This window comes from Ananas comosus, linkage group 6 (assembly GCF_001540865.1).
Source record: "Ananas comosus cultivar F153 linkage group 6, ASM154086v1, whole genome shotgun sequence".
NCBI lineage: Eukaryota > Viridiplantae > Streptophyta > Magnoliopsida > Poales > Bromeliaceae > Ananas > Ananas comosus.
Window position 1 is genome coordinate 7,343,341 of NC_033626.1, and position 13,139 is coordinate 7,356,479.

General features: G+C 46.3%; 1 long non-coding RNA gene across 1 annotated transcript; it reads right to left on the reverse strand.

Annotated features, from left to right (window-relative positions):
• On the reverse strand, positions 10,294–12,384 carry LOC109711937. The gene is made up of 2 exons (XR_002216721.1): positions 12,346–12,384; positions 10,294–10,520 (listed from the first exon to the last, which is right to left on the reverse strand). It is a non-coding gene; the product is annotated as an uncharacterized LOC109711937 (long non-coding RNA).

Genomic DNA, 13,139 nt, shown 5'->3' on the forward strand with positions numbered 1-13,139 from the left:
ACTCATCAAGTTTCGGGAGAAAACGAGTTTGAATGGAGAAGTTACGCGACTTTTATTTTTCATTTAAAGTGAATACTAACCCGCTTTTTCGGAAAGGCCACGGTGTAGAGTTGGCTTCCGGTGCGTATCAGACTCCGTTCATAGCAATCCAATAGCTCGTTTTGAACGGTTCGGCTATTCTGGAACCAATGGCATTGATGGATTGTAGATTTGATGCACGATTTTCGAGAAAAAGGGAGTTTATGGGTTTTACACATATATTTAAGTATGGTGTTGGAAAGTTGGAGAGTGGATGGGTTTAGTCGCAAATTGGCGAGCAAATCGGACGAAACGAAATAGTAGATTCGATGCCCCAATCGTGCTGAACGCGATGGCGTGATTCGATCGAAAATCTGACGGACGAATCTTCAAAAAGCGTGAAATGTTCGTTGAGGGGTGGAATTGGCAAAAATGAAAAATTCGCGAAAAATCTAATATTTTATGCGTCGTTTTGCCTGAATTCGAACGTCGAGGGGCTTGTGTGCATAATACACGCGCTGGCAGGGACCTGTTTGAAAATATACAGCTTAGGAGGGTTTATCGGCAAATTTACACCATATGTATATATTGGGTGTTAGGGTTTCCCACATGAAACCCTAACCCTAGTACACCCTAGCCCTCCAACTGACCCTAGCCGACACCAGAACCCCTCTACCCTACTCGTGCGTGCACCCCGGCCACCGAAAAAGCAACCCCGACCTCCCTCTCAACTTGTCTCTCTACTTCATCGGCCATGGACCGCAGGGAAGCACCTACTTGTGACGAGCCTGGGTTCTCTGGCCGAGATTTTCCCTTCGGAGTGATCCCCGTCGGCCCCCGCCGTTCGCATGCGCCGCCTGCGTCTCCTGGACTCCCTGCAGCCACCCTCGGCTAGATCGGGTCGAGCCGAGCTCATCTCGTGGCCCGCGTGCTACTGCCGCCCTAGCCCGGCCACGCCGCATTCCTTTGGTCGCCGGCGACCTCCCCCGTGCCGCCCAACTCTCTACGGCCGCCCAGATTTAACTCGGGCCGAGCCTGGGCGCGCACGGCCTCCATGCGTCGCCGCCGTCCATCGACGAGCGCCCCACCCTCCTTGGACTTCCGGCGACCCTTCGGTGATCGGTCGCCGACGCCCCGAGGCCCCGGGCCGCCGCCTAGCCGCCGCAGACTCCTTGAACCTGAGCTGAGCTGTGCGGGCTCGTTCTTTGTCGCCCCGCCATCGACCGCCGCTCGCCAGCACCTACCCAGACCCCACTGATCGGTCGCACCCGTCCCCTGCCGACGCGCCCGCCGTCCGGCCGCCGGCGACCTACCTATGCTCCCACTGGTCTGGTAAGCCTAATTTTAGGTTATTGGCAAATCATTTTGGGGTTTCGATCACCTTTCTGGTGATCCGAGGGCACCCCGATATATTTGGATGTGAGCACAATGATCCTTACTTCGTGCTGAATATCGTGCCCACCTCCGTTGGGGTCAGTGATCCCCCGATTTGCGAGTTAGACGCGATTTAGGCGCTATGCGCGCTGTTCACTGAAGTTCGCATCGCTTGTGCGCCCTCCACAGTGGCCGGCAGTGCTCCGAAGAGTGAGCACGGCCTCCGGCACGCCGAGACCTATCAGCAGGTGTCTCGGTTTGGCTGAATGTCGCTCAGTTTGCGCTGCCGGGCCATAAAGCCCAGGAAATCACATGAAATAATGTGATTTCATGTTGTCGTGGGGGTTTTTATGTAATTATACATTATGTGGCTATTGCTGGCAGCATGTGTGGGCAGAGGGTAACCTCGGGACTGATTGTCCAAAGCCCCAGGCCCTTGCGGAGATCAGAAATTGATTTCCGGTGCGTTTGTCGGCAAAACCCGCCGACGGAACGTGTTTTCGGTTCAAAATTATTCCGACGGTGCCTCGTGGTAAATGGTTATGTCGATGAGCCTTGTTGGCTGGTCACCCATGTCGTTTCGAAGGTTTGGAAACGATGGGTGAGCGACGGTGGGTTCCGATGTCGAAATTGACACTTTCGGGAACCCGGATTGGAACGATTATCCGACGATAATCATTTCGATGTGAAGCGATGTGTTTGCTGCCAAGTCCCATGAATATTGGTGCTTAGTGGCAGCGGGCGACTCGTAGTATGAGTTGGTGAGTTCCGGGACAGTTCATGGGTCTCGGTGGAGTCCCGGTGCTGTTTTCGGGACTTCCGGTGTTTCACGGCAGTTGGTTTTGGAAAATCGATTCCCGTAGGGTTATTGGTGGGGTTGGTAGGTTAGCGTTTTGTGTTCGTGGGTTGGATTCTAACCCGGTGGACCCTTCGTAGGTCCGGTTGTGACTCCCTCCGCAGTTGGAAGGCTAGTACCATATACTTACAGGTGGGTGCTTCGATCCGAAGTTGGTATAGTGGTGCACGCTCGGTGATATCCTCTTACCTTTGTTCTCCTGTTGTTATTATTGCATATCATATATTGAGCCTTACACTCATATTGTTTCCGTTATACTCTACTCGACTGTCTCTATGTTTAGTATCATGAGTAGAAGTAGAGTAGATTTATCTACATGTGATATTTGTGACCTGGTTGGTCGGTTCTCGTATTTCACATCCGTGATCTTTTTGGTTGGTTTATTCGGTTGGACTATTTGATGACCTATACGGTTGGTATACCCTGAGGGGTGGGATTGTCGGCTAGTGGCCGACGGCTTGTACTGGATTATACCGATGCATGACTTGACATCCCTGTTACCTATTGTCGGTCCTTCTGCATATTTGTTAGTTGACAGCGAGTGGTCGATACTTGCATACGTTTGGAAGGATGTTGAGTTGTTCCATCCTAGTTGACCTAAGTGGTCGGTACTTGTGTTCCTTATGGTTTGATGACCTTTTGGTCGGCGCGCCTCGAGGGGCGGTGATTGTTGGCTAGTTGCCGACGGTTGGCTATTGAGCATATTAGCATTGATCGTCCTATACTCGTATGCATTTCACGAACACCAGGGGTCTGATCCACCGCAAGAAAGTGTTCTTTTCTGGAAAAGTGGTTGGAGGTGCCAACCCGTGAGCCCATAGGCTACCTTGGGTTATTTGTAGGTAGAGTGACAGCCCGAGGTCTGCGGTGCGGACCAACAGGACACAGCTTAAGGTTTGCGGTGCGGACCAACAGTGCACAGCTTGAGGTCTGCGGTGCGGACAAACAGAGCACAAATTTCAGATTGGGTATTTTGGACTTATCGTCCGGTTGATGCATACATACAGTAGCGGTAGTTATGCATTTGTATATCTCGTTCATTCATTTATCATTGCTACTGTAGTACCATACAGGCCTAAGGTGTGTGGACCAATATGGCTGTTTCAGATTGGGTACTTTTGGACTTGTCGTCCGGTTGATGCATACATACAGTAGCGGTAGTTATGCATACATATATCTTGTTCGTTTATTATCGTTGTTACTGTATTATCCTTACCTATACCTTTGTTGTTTATCCTCCTTGACTGGTGAGTACCCCTCGCCCTCGTCCGCTTGCGGTACCCACTGGTAGGGGAGACATGTTTACATGTTCTCACCCCGAACCCCCATTACAGGTGACGTCGCGAGCCCTAGTGGGATGGTTCATGAGGAGCATGCCTAGTGATCGATAGAGCCACCGTCCCGTTGTTGGTTAATTCTCGAACCTAGTTTCTTTAAATAAATGACTTAGACAGTTTACATGGTTCAATATTTTATTACATTTGAATATTTGGGATTTCATGCATGTAATAAAGGATTTGTGGATTTTCGTGAAATGAAAATGGTTTTCTACCCCTCGTGGTAGCGAGTTTTAAAAGAAAAAGGTTTCCGTGTGGGAAACAGTTTTTAAAAGAGTTTTCTCGTGATTTTTATGAATTAGTATTTCAAAACAAGTTTCCGGGTAGGAAATATTTTAAACTAATAGCTGTGGATTTATGGTTAAACTCTGAATGTGAATGGTGTATGAATGTATGAATGTTTGTATATTCAGTTGTGGTGGTTGTATCCTATTTATGTATCTTGTACTTGTGCGACGTTGTGCAAATACAGGGAAGACTCTGTCCATGTGAACAGTATACTCCCTATATTTGTGGTGGATCTGGCATACCCTGGGGGTCAAGTTTTCAAAAAAAAAAAAAATTGGACACTTCCACTTTGTTTTTAAACCAAAATGGGACACCGGGCGTGACATGTTAATTGGTAGATCAATTAGTAATTGTAAATTATAAAGCATGTGATTCTAAATGAGGGACTACCATCGCACAAGATTAATTAGGTTTGTGAACCGACATACATATATGTCTATGTTGTGCATTTTGGGATTCAAGTATATTTATTGCCATGTAAATTGCATGCTACTTGATATATGTATTAAATAATTATTGATACAAGTTACTAACTTAGCATCTATGAATATAGTGCCATGTGAACCTTGAGATGCAATGAACTAGTAGAGTAAACTAGTTGTATGGAAATGGATGTTGACATTGAACATAGGTCGATGAACTCTAGGAAAATTACAGAACTCGACAAGTGTGAAAGCAAGGACTAGATGTTATGGAATTATGAATCCTAGGTGTAGACAACTAGGATAACAAATAACATAATTAGAGATTAAGCCTAGTGTCATTGAACATAAGTTGGACATTGAACCTAGAGTCGGGTGAACCTAGGTGGGAAGAACATAGAACCTAGTATTGTTGAACCTAGGTTATGAACTATATATAGTATAGTGGTATTGAACCTAGTGTTATTGAACATAGGTTGGGAAACATAGTGGTCAGATGACCACTCGGACATAAGAATGTAAACCTAGAGAGGTTGACTTGGAAATAGATGAATGTGCACATCTAGTGAACTTGATGGTCTTAGTATTGGAGCTTCGGCGTGTGCGGCGATTTCGTCGCCGGGCTTGATACCAAGGGGGTGTGTGCGGCGATTTTGCCACCCTGGGACTTGAGCCATTGTCTGGCGTGTGCAGCGACTTCACCGCCGCATGGCTTCGTCAGGTAAAGGATTACACCGCTCGGTGGCTTGAGCTACGGTCCAGCGTGTGCAGCAATTTCGCCACCGGAGTGCTAAGCCATGAAGGTGGTAAGTTATGAATGACCGACTCAAGACCGAGTCGAGTAAAATATCTTGGCTAAGGTAAGGGAAACCTTAGGAGAGAATGGCAAATGATATAAAATGGCAAGTGATATGGCATGTGTAATAGAAAGTAGAAACATAAGCTCTACTTGTATTTGTCGCATTAGTGCATTGTGTGAGCCAAATGCATGATTTTGTTAGTTGTATAAAATTATATGTTTGTATATCTGTTGGACTAACATGCTTATGTTGCCTCCTTTGGACCTGGTGGGTCAAGCTCTTCCCTTGGGTGGCCATACCCATTGGGAACTATGTATATAGTTCTCACCCCACGTTTTTCAGGTCCATACGTGAGCGGCACGGCGGTGCGAGGAAAGGGCATAGCTCGGTAGATAGCACCCTACCACCGAGACCAAAGATAAAAGTACCCCAAGTCAGTTTAGCTTTGTCACGCCCCGGGACCGGCGGAGGCCCTCCCGGTGGCGTGCCCAGACCCGCCATATGTCCACACATATAAGGCGTCTACAACAAATGCGGAAGTAAGCAAGAGATAGAGCAGATAAAGAAGTGAAATAACTAGCAACTAATGATATCAGAGCGAGTAAAGTTCTAACATCTACACCAAAGTAAAGAAGTGAAGCTAGACAATAAGAGAAATCATAAGTAGTACAATATCCGCCTCTAGTACAAAAATGGTGGTCTCTATACATATACGGGTACAACTCTCAACCTCTCGCCACAAAAGAAAACACGAGAGGTAGACCACCTATCGAACGATCCCTCGGTAAGCACGCTAGCCCGAGGCGATAACCTTTCCGCAATCCCTGGCCTCTCCCTGCGTGGAAGGCTCTGAAAAACATCGAGAAAAGAGGGCGTGAGAACTATAATTTATAGTTCCCAGTGGGCAATTACTGACCTCAGCTCCTGCTCCACTAGGCCCCAAAAATAAGGATAAGCAACGATAATAATAATAAGCAATAAAAAGGAGCATGTAATAAACTGCTGAAAGAGAGAGCATAAGTAAAGTGCTATACTACTATATCCCTCATAAGCACGATGTCAAACTGTTGTACATCTATTCTATCATAAGGAAAAGTAACCTATGGCAATAGTTTACTGTTACAACCCTTTATTAATACATGAGGTATAAGCTCTATCATGGCAGTCGAGCATACTGTGATGAAATAGGTAACTGTCAAGTATACTACATGTCTCAACACTATGCTAAAAGCATATAAATGTAACTCAACTACTAAACCTATCTTGTAGTGATTATCCATTCTCAACACCGTATCGATTTCCATTTCCAATTAAGGACCTACCAAAGGTAGTCCAGCTTGTGCCGCCTAAGTGCCTGTGGTAGCCCAACATCCCTACTCTTGGAATGTGTCTGTCCCACTCGACCCCGTAGGCTTCTCAATACCGCACGAGCGAACATAGGTCGCATAGGCTAACTCCGGAGTGCCGGCTTGTAGGGAGCGACCCTCACAAGCATGTGCGAATGAGCACAAATGGCAAGCAAGCAAAGTCCAAGTCTCAAATATCCAATCCTCATGTCTCTAACATGATATAGTCGCTAGCATCCCGTAGATCTAGTTTAAGGCAAAATGTGAATTCTCAACTTTTGCTACGCCTAGTGCCCCTTGATGACACTTAGGCAATTTGGTGTCCAATATGTATCCCAAGTCCCTCGATGGCCCTATCCACTAGGTTCACACATGTCCCGAGCTCAATGCCGCTTGATGACATTAGCTCTTTAATTCATATATCTTCTAAATGACAATTTTGTCAATTTTCATGTCACAAGTAAACTTGGGTTTGAATGCATGAATCCGAACTCATTTATACTATAGAAGCATGATACCACGTCTCATATAGAATGCCAAATGCAACTATGGCCTAATAAGCCACTCTCTACTACATAGAGGTCCAAAATGTCATCATATATAACATAGGCCTTTTAAGCATTCTAAAATTCACAATAAATACATATAACAAGAATATGCATGCTTTTCATTTAACAACACTTAATTAAGCACAAATGAGAATTTCTCATTGTGTGGCTAGGTCAAACCCACCGAACCGTCGCGTGGGGTCTCATTTCGCCGAACCAAGTTGTCCCCGAGTCTCAAAATACCCTAAAAGTAATCAGCGAAGAGATACAAGGGCATTACGACCATCCTATAATATCAAATATTAATCTAGAAGCAAAAAGGGCCAAAACTCACCTCAAGTGAAGAAATCTCTTCTAAAGCTCCAAAAGAGAGCTAGAACCTTTCCAATCCAAGCCTAAGGAAGGTTCTAAACCAATCAATCTAGCCCCAAAAGCCCTAGATCGAAAAGCCCCAAAAACCAACCCTAAATCTCATTCTAGGGTTCCAATACAATAAAACCTCAAATCCAAGGTCTAGATGAGGGAAATGGGCAACAAACCTCCTTAGAAGCTCCAATCCTAGCTCCAAGGGTGAAGATCTCCTCCTATGCAAGCTCCAAGTCCAAGCCTTCAAGCACCAAGGAAGATGAGAGGGTGAGGAAGATGCTCCAAGTCCACTAGTAGCACCAAACTTCTTCTCCTCCCCTCCTTCTTCTCCTTCTCCTTCTTCTTCTTCTTCTCTATCAAGGGTGTAGAGAGGGTTGAGAGAGGAGAAATGAGGAGTAGAGAGGGTGGAGGGGTCATATAGACCCTCTAAAGTAACAAAATCCCAAGAGGCCCCTCAAAAATCCAATATTACATCAGCCCGAACTGGGCAGTTTTCGCCCAGAGGGACCGGTCTCTCCCCAGCAGGGACCGGTCTCTCGCTGCGAACCCGAAAAACCAGCGTTCGGGAACCGGTCTCTCCCTGCGTGGGACCGGTCTCTCACTGCGAAGACGCATTTGGGAACCGGTCTCGCCTGCCAGGGACCGGTTGCCTCAGGCTGCCTCAACACTGCTCACTGGGGGAACCGGTCTCTCCTTCCAGGGACCGGTCTCCGAGAGTAAAAACTCTCAGGACTTGTCCAAAATTCCCGTTTTCGAACTTTTTAGGTCGGAGAACATTCTACAACTCTCCACCAAGTGTGGAAAAGCTCGAAATACATCCAAACACTCGAACCTCGCAATTCGCAAAGGTCCAGTGTGTTACAAGCTTAGGGGTGTTGAAAAAAAGGAAAGAACAAATTGTACTAAAGTTGATTGTATTTGGAAGCAAAAGAATGAAAAATGTAATATGTAAATTGCATGTACTGTGAATGCTTGTAATAGCTTATTGGTTATATTTTTGATACCTTCCTTATACAATCGATGTATGAATTCTGTTCCTTTTTGGAACCTTGTGAATTATACTGTTGCGACGCCTTGGACGTACAAGGGAGACTCCGTCCGTTCGGCGGTCTGTTGGCACGCCAAATCTGACCAAAGTTGCGGGTCCCGGGGCGTGATAAATAAGTTGGTATCAGAGCATAGAAATGGTTTAGACGGACCTAGGAGACTCTAGGATAGTAAACCATAAGGCCTTAGGCTCGAAATAAGAACTTGTGACTTGTGGCGAAAGGTGAATCGATTGGGTCAAGTGTTGTACGCCTCTTAAAAGGATGTTAGATTCAAGGTGCAGTTTATTCTTAGCCGAGGGTGTTCATGTTGGCACGCGATAATATGAAACTGAGTGATGAGAATAGTCTCCCTTGTTTGACTTTCGCCTGATTTGCATTTGGGTCGATGTTAATTATTTTGTGCTTGACCTAGAAGGTCGAGGATTGACCAAGGTTATCGTGTTTCAGGAAACCATAGCATCGCGTTGGCGATCTTCGATGAGATCGACGTGGGATGGGACAAGTGATGTCCCTGAACAATCCGAAGCGAGTGGAGACTCGGTGCTCCGCGAACAGTTGGGAGTGCTTGTGGGCGTGGTGCAGCGTCAGCAGGAGACTGCCTTGCACCAGGAAGAGCGGATCAAGAGGCTCCAAGAAAATTTGGATCAATTGGTAACCGTACCGGTTATGACGCATCGCGTGCAGCCGGGAGTTGCGGCCGAGGCTATTCCCTTGGGGTTGAGTAATCCGGCCTCTGGTTATACAGAGGTGGAAGCGGAGAGGGAGCGAGCTTTGGTGGCCCTCATGACCTTCAAGAAATTCAATCCGTCTACCTTCGACGGAGAGGCTGTGGATCCGTGGGTAGTGGAAATGTGGATCGACTCAATGGAAACTCTCTTTGAGGATCTGTACTGCTTGGAGCGGGACAAGCTGCACATAGCCACACATTGTTTGGAACAGTCAGCAAAGGTATGGTGGAAAGGCGTCAAACGGAATCGATCGCCAAATCTCCCTCCTGTAACTTGGGAAGAATTTCAGGGATTGATATTTTCTGCTTATTTTTCCGACAGTGAGAAGAGAAAGCTTCAGGATAGGTTTAGAAAGTTGCGGCAAGGAGACCGCTTAGTGAGGGAATATGAGCGGGAATTCTCCCGTATTATGAACTGTGTCCCGAATGTGGTGCAGGATGACAAGGATAAGGTCGAATATTTTGAGCGGGGACTTCGGCCGAAAATTTTCAAGACTGTGCATCCTCTCAAGTTGCAAGCTTTCGCCGAGGTCTTGGATCGGGCATTGTGGGTAGAGCAGGGTAATGTTTTTGTGCGGGAGGAGCGCGAGTCTTATTACAAGGAAAAGAAAAAAGGATAGTCACTGAGCAGATCTGGTGGTCAGTCGAGTTTTGAACAAACTCGAATGTGTTCACGCTCGCGATCTCGAGTCCCGGGGACCTATCGTACTCGATCCTCGGTGAGATGTGTTATTTGTGGGGGTCCTCATCGCCCACAACAATGTGATCAGCGAGAGGGAAGGTGCTTTGGATGTGGGCAACCGGGTCATACGCAGGATGAGTGCCCGCAAGGGGATAGCCGGGCCCTGACATTGGCGATGGCCTTTTCCTCTTCGGGATAGCCTGCGGGTGTGCCACCTGCTGCACTGTCACGCCCCGCCCCGAGGCCGCTAACGAATTGGCACGGTTCGGGCGCGGCGGGCGGACCGCCGAACGGACAGCACCTCCCCTGTCCGCCCAAGGCTCAACAACGAGATCATGTACAACAAGTCCCCAGGAAATCAACTTGAATACATACATGATCATGCAACAATAGCGAGAGCACAAACAGTGCTGAACATTACAAGAGCAAGCGTCACGAGGAGGAAACATACAAGTGAAACCAAAGAGAGATACTAAGCTATTACATCCATTCAACTTTAATACATTTGATTTCAACATAACTATACATTCATCCAAAGCATAAACATTAGTTTACATTCATCTCAAAATACCTCACATCCTATACATCATCTACTCTCAATACATGTATAGGGTAACTCTAATGCAAAATAGGAAAGTAAACTACCAACTAGCACTAGGGCGCTAAGCCCAAACCGCGATCCTCTGCCGATCCGCTCTCGTGTGTACCTGTACCCCAAAACCACACGGAGTGAGAACTATATAAATATAGTTCCCAGTGGGTTCGGCCGCCGACTCCGCCGATCTTCCCACTAGGTCCAAGCTGGCACAGATAGATAGATAGAAAGATAGATAGAAATAACTACTACTATATCTACTATGCCATCAAATGCAAAGGATGCATGGAACATCATCTAGCAACAACCTACTATCATGCTAATACACCTCAACAGTGAAATAAATACAACAACAACATAGTTATGCAATCCACTATGTCAAATCAAGGCATGAATGCAATACACTTATGCAATTCATGTTACCACCCAATCAACTAGGCCAACTTTGCCTAAGATCTCAAATCTCAAGGTCCTAGGCAAAGAGCTACCCCACTCCTTGTCTCACTTGACTCATATCTCAAAGGTCCGACCCAATCTCGAAAGTCCCAGGCAAAGAGCTACCCCACCCCTCGCCCGACTCACATCTTAAAGGTCCTAGGCAAAGAGCTACCCCGCACCTTGCCCCACTCACATCTCAAAGAACTGGCTCACATCTCAAAGGCCTAGGCAAAGGCTACCCCGCACTTTGCCCGACTCAAATCTCGACCTACTAGGTACAAGGCTACTCCACTCAAATCTCATAGGTGAACAACAGCAACAACTATGGAAGCAAAGCCATCAAGAACAACAACAATGAGTATGACTCAATAGGTACTCAAATCTCAGAGGCGAAGGAATAGCATATCATGAAGGCATGAGCAATAAGTAAGCTACTATGAACACTAGTAAGCTACTATGAACAACAACAACAACGATGGAAGCAAGCTATCATGAACAACAACAATGAGTACGACTCAATGCGTAACACAAAGCTCGTGGTGAACACAAGGTTCACAAGCAAGGCTCACATATCAATCTCCGAGGGAGGTGCCTAGCTCTGCACTAACCCCGAGAACGCCTGCGGATAACAAGCGACTGATCCAAGCAGCAACTACACGGGCTGCCCCTCGAGTGACCAAACTCCGGAGCGCACAACCTGGGAGGAGCGACCTCCACCAAGCGCAGACAGGCAATGTGAGATCGATCCAATCTCATGAACTGGGAACATCCTATCAACTAAAGATAGTGTCATCAACTGGGAACACCCTATCATCTAGGGTTAACAACTCATCAACTCAATGCCAGTCTAATACTCAACCTTCTAGTGTTTCAACTACACTAAGGTTCTCATATGTGCTATCAACTAGATGCCACTCGTCATAGGTTAACATTAACTAGATGCCACTCGTCCTTTACAAGTTTCCAAGACTCTAGTTCACACTTTACTAGGTTCTTCGTTCACACAACACAAACACTAGGTTATCATTTGCCTAGGTTCCAATCCGTCACATATCATCTCATATAGGGTTAAGGTGCACATACTAACTTCATGCATACTAGATTCAAGTGTTATATCTACCAAGCTACATTAACACTAGCATGCAAATAGAGATACAAGTTTCTAAACACCCTATATGCAACACCATAATATGCAACTTAATCAATGACAGTTTAGAGTTTCCAATGCAATAGCCAATACATTACTAAGTTCCCATCCACACCTATCATCTCATTATAGGGTTTCACATCACATATATAAACCTCAAGCATGCTAGATATAAGCACTAAGCCAAATACATTACCCTTTCAAGAAGCATGCAATATATATATATATAGAACCAACCATCAACTATCACCCTATAATGCAAGGTATCGATACACAATATGCATAATTGATCAACATAGAAATACTTAGACATAAGGAGAAGCCCGATTGCTTCGGGATGGCACTCCCCCACCTTTTACCGCGTTCCGATTGCTCGTCGTCACTTGCAATCAGCCTCCCGCGGCGCACGCCGCTCGGCTCGACCCAATCCGTGCGCGACCACCAAACGACCTCCGATCCACGATCTGGAAATTATAGGTCTTCGGTTTCTCGCTACGGTGCTTCAAATCCGTTTCCACGATTTTACGACGTCGCCTCGGCCCTCCAGGCGGAAACGAAGCCTAAACGTCCGTTTCTTTAATAACTTTGTAACGGCTCGTCGGATTGCCGAACCGTCTTCGCCAACGTGTTTCGTTACCTATCAATTAGGTTTATATACAACCAATTTAGATCAAACACATCGATTTGCAAAAATAGCATTTTGAGCTCTATATCGCAATTAGTGCAAAGCACACTAATAAAACCATAGATTCATGTTAGAATCATCTTAGTAACCTCCTAAGGTTTGCCCAAAACCATTTCTAAAGCATATAATTGAAGCCCTAACATTCTACCATTAAAGGGTTAGAGCTTTACCTCACAAGCCTCCTCCAATGGAGAGGAAGAAGATGAAGAAGATGGCAAAATCCACCTTAAAGCTTCGATCTCCACCAAAAGCCATCTACTTGGCGACAGATTCCTAGAGAGAGAAAGAGATCGCTCTCTCATCCCTTCCAAGCGTGAGTGGAGAGAAGGAGAAAAGAATGTGTGTGTGTGCGTGTGATGCGTACGCCAAGCAGACGCACCAGAAGAAGAGCAATGCACAATTCCACAAGCAACCCCCTCAACAATTCTACTTACCAGCTTACACCACCAAATCAGTATAGC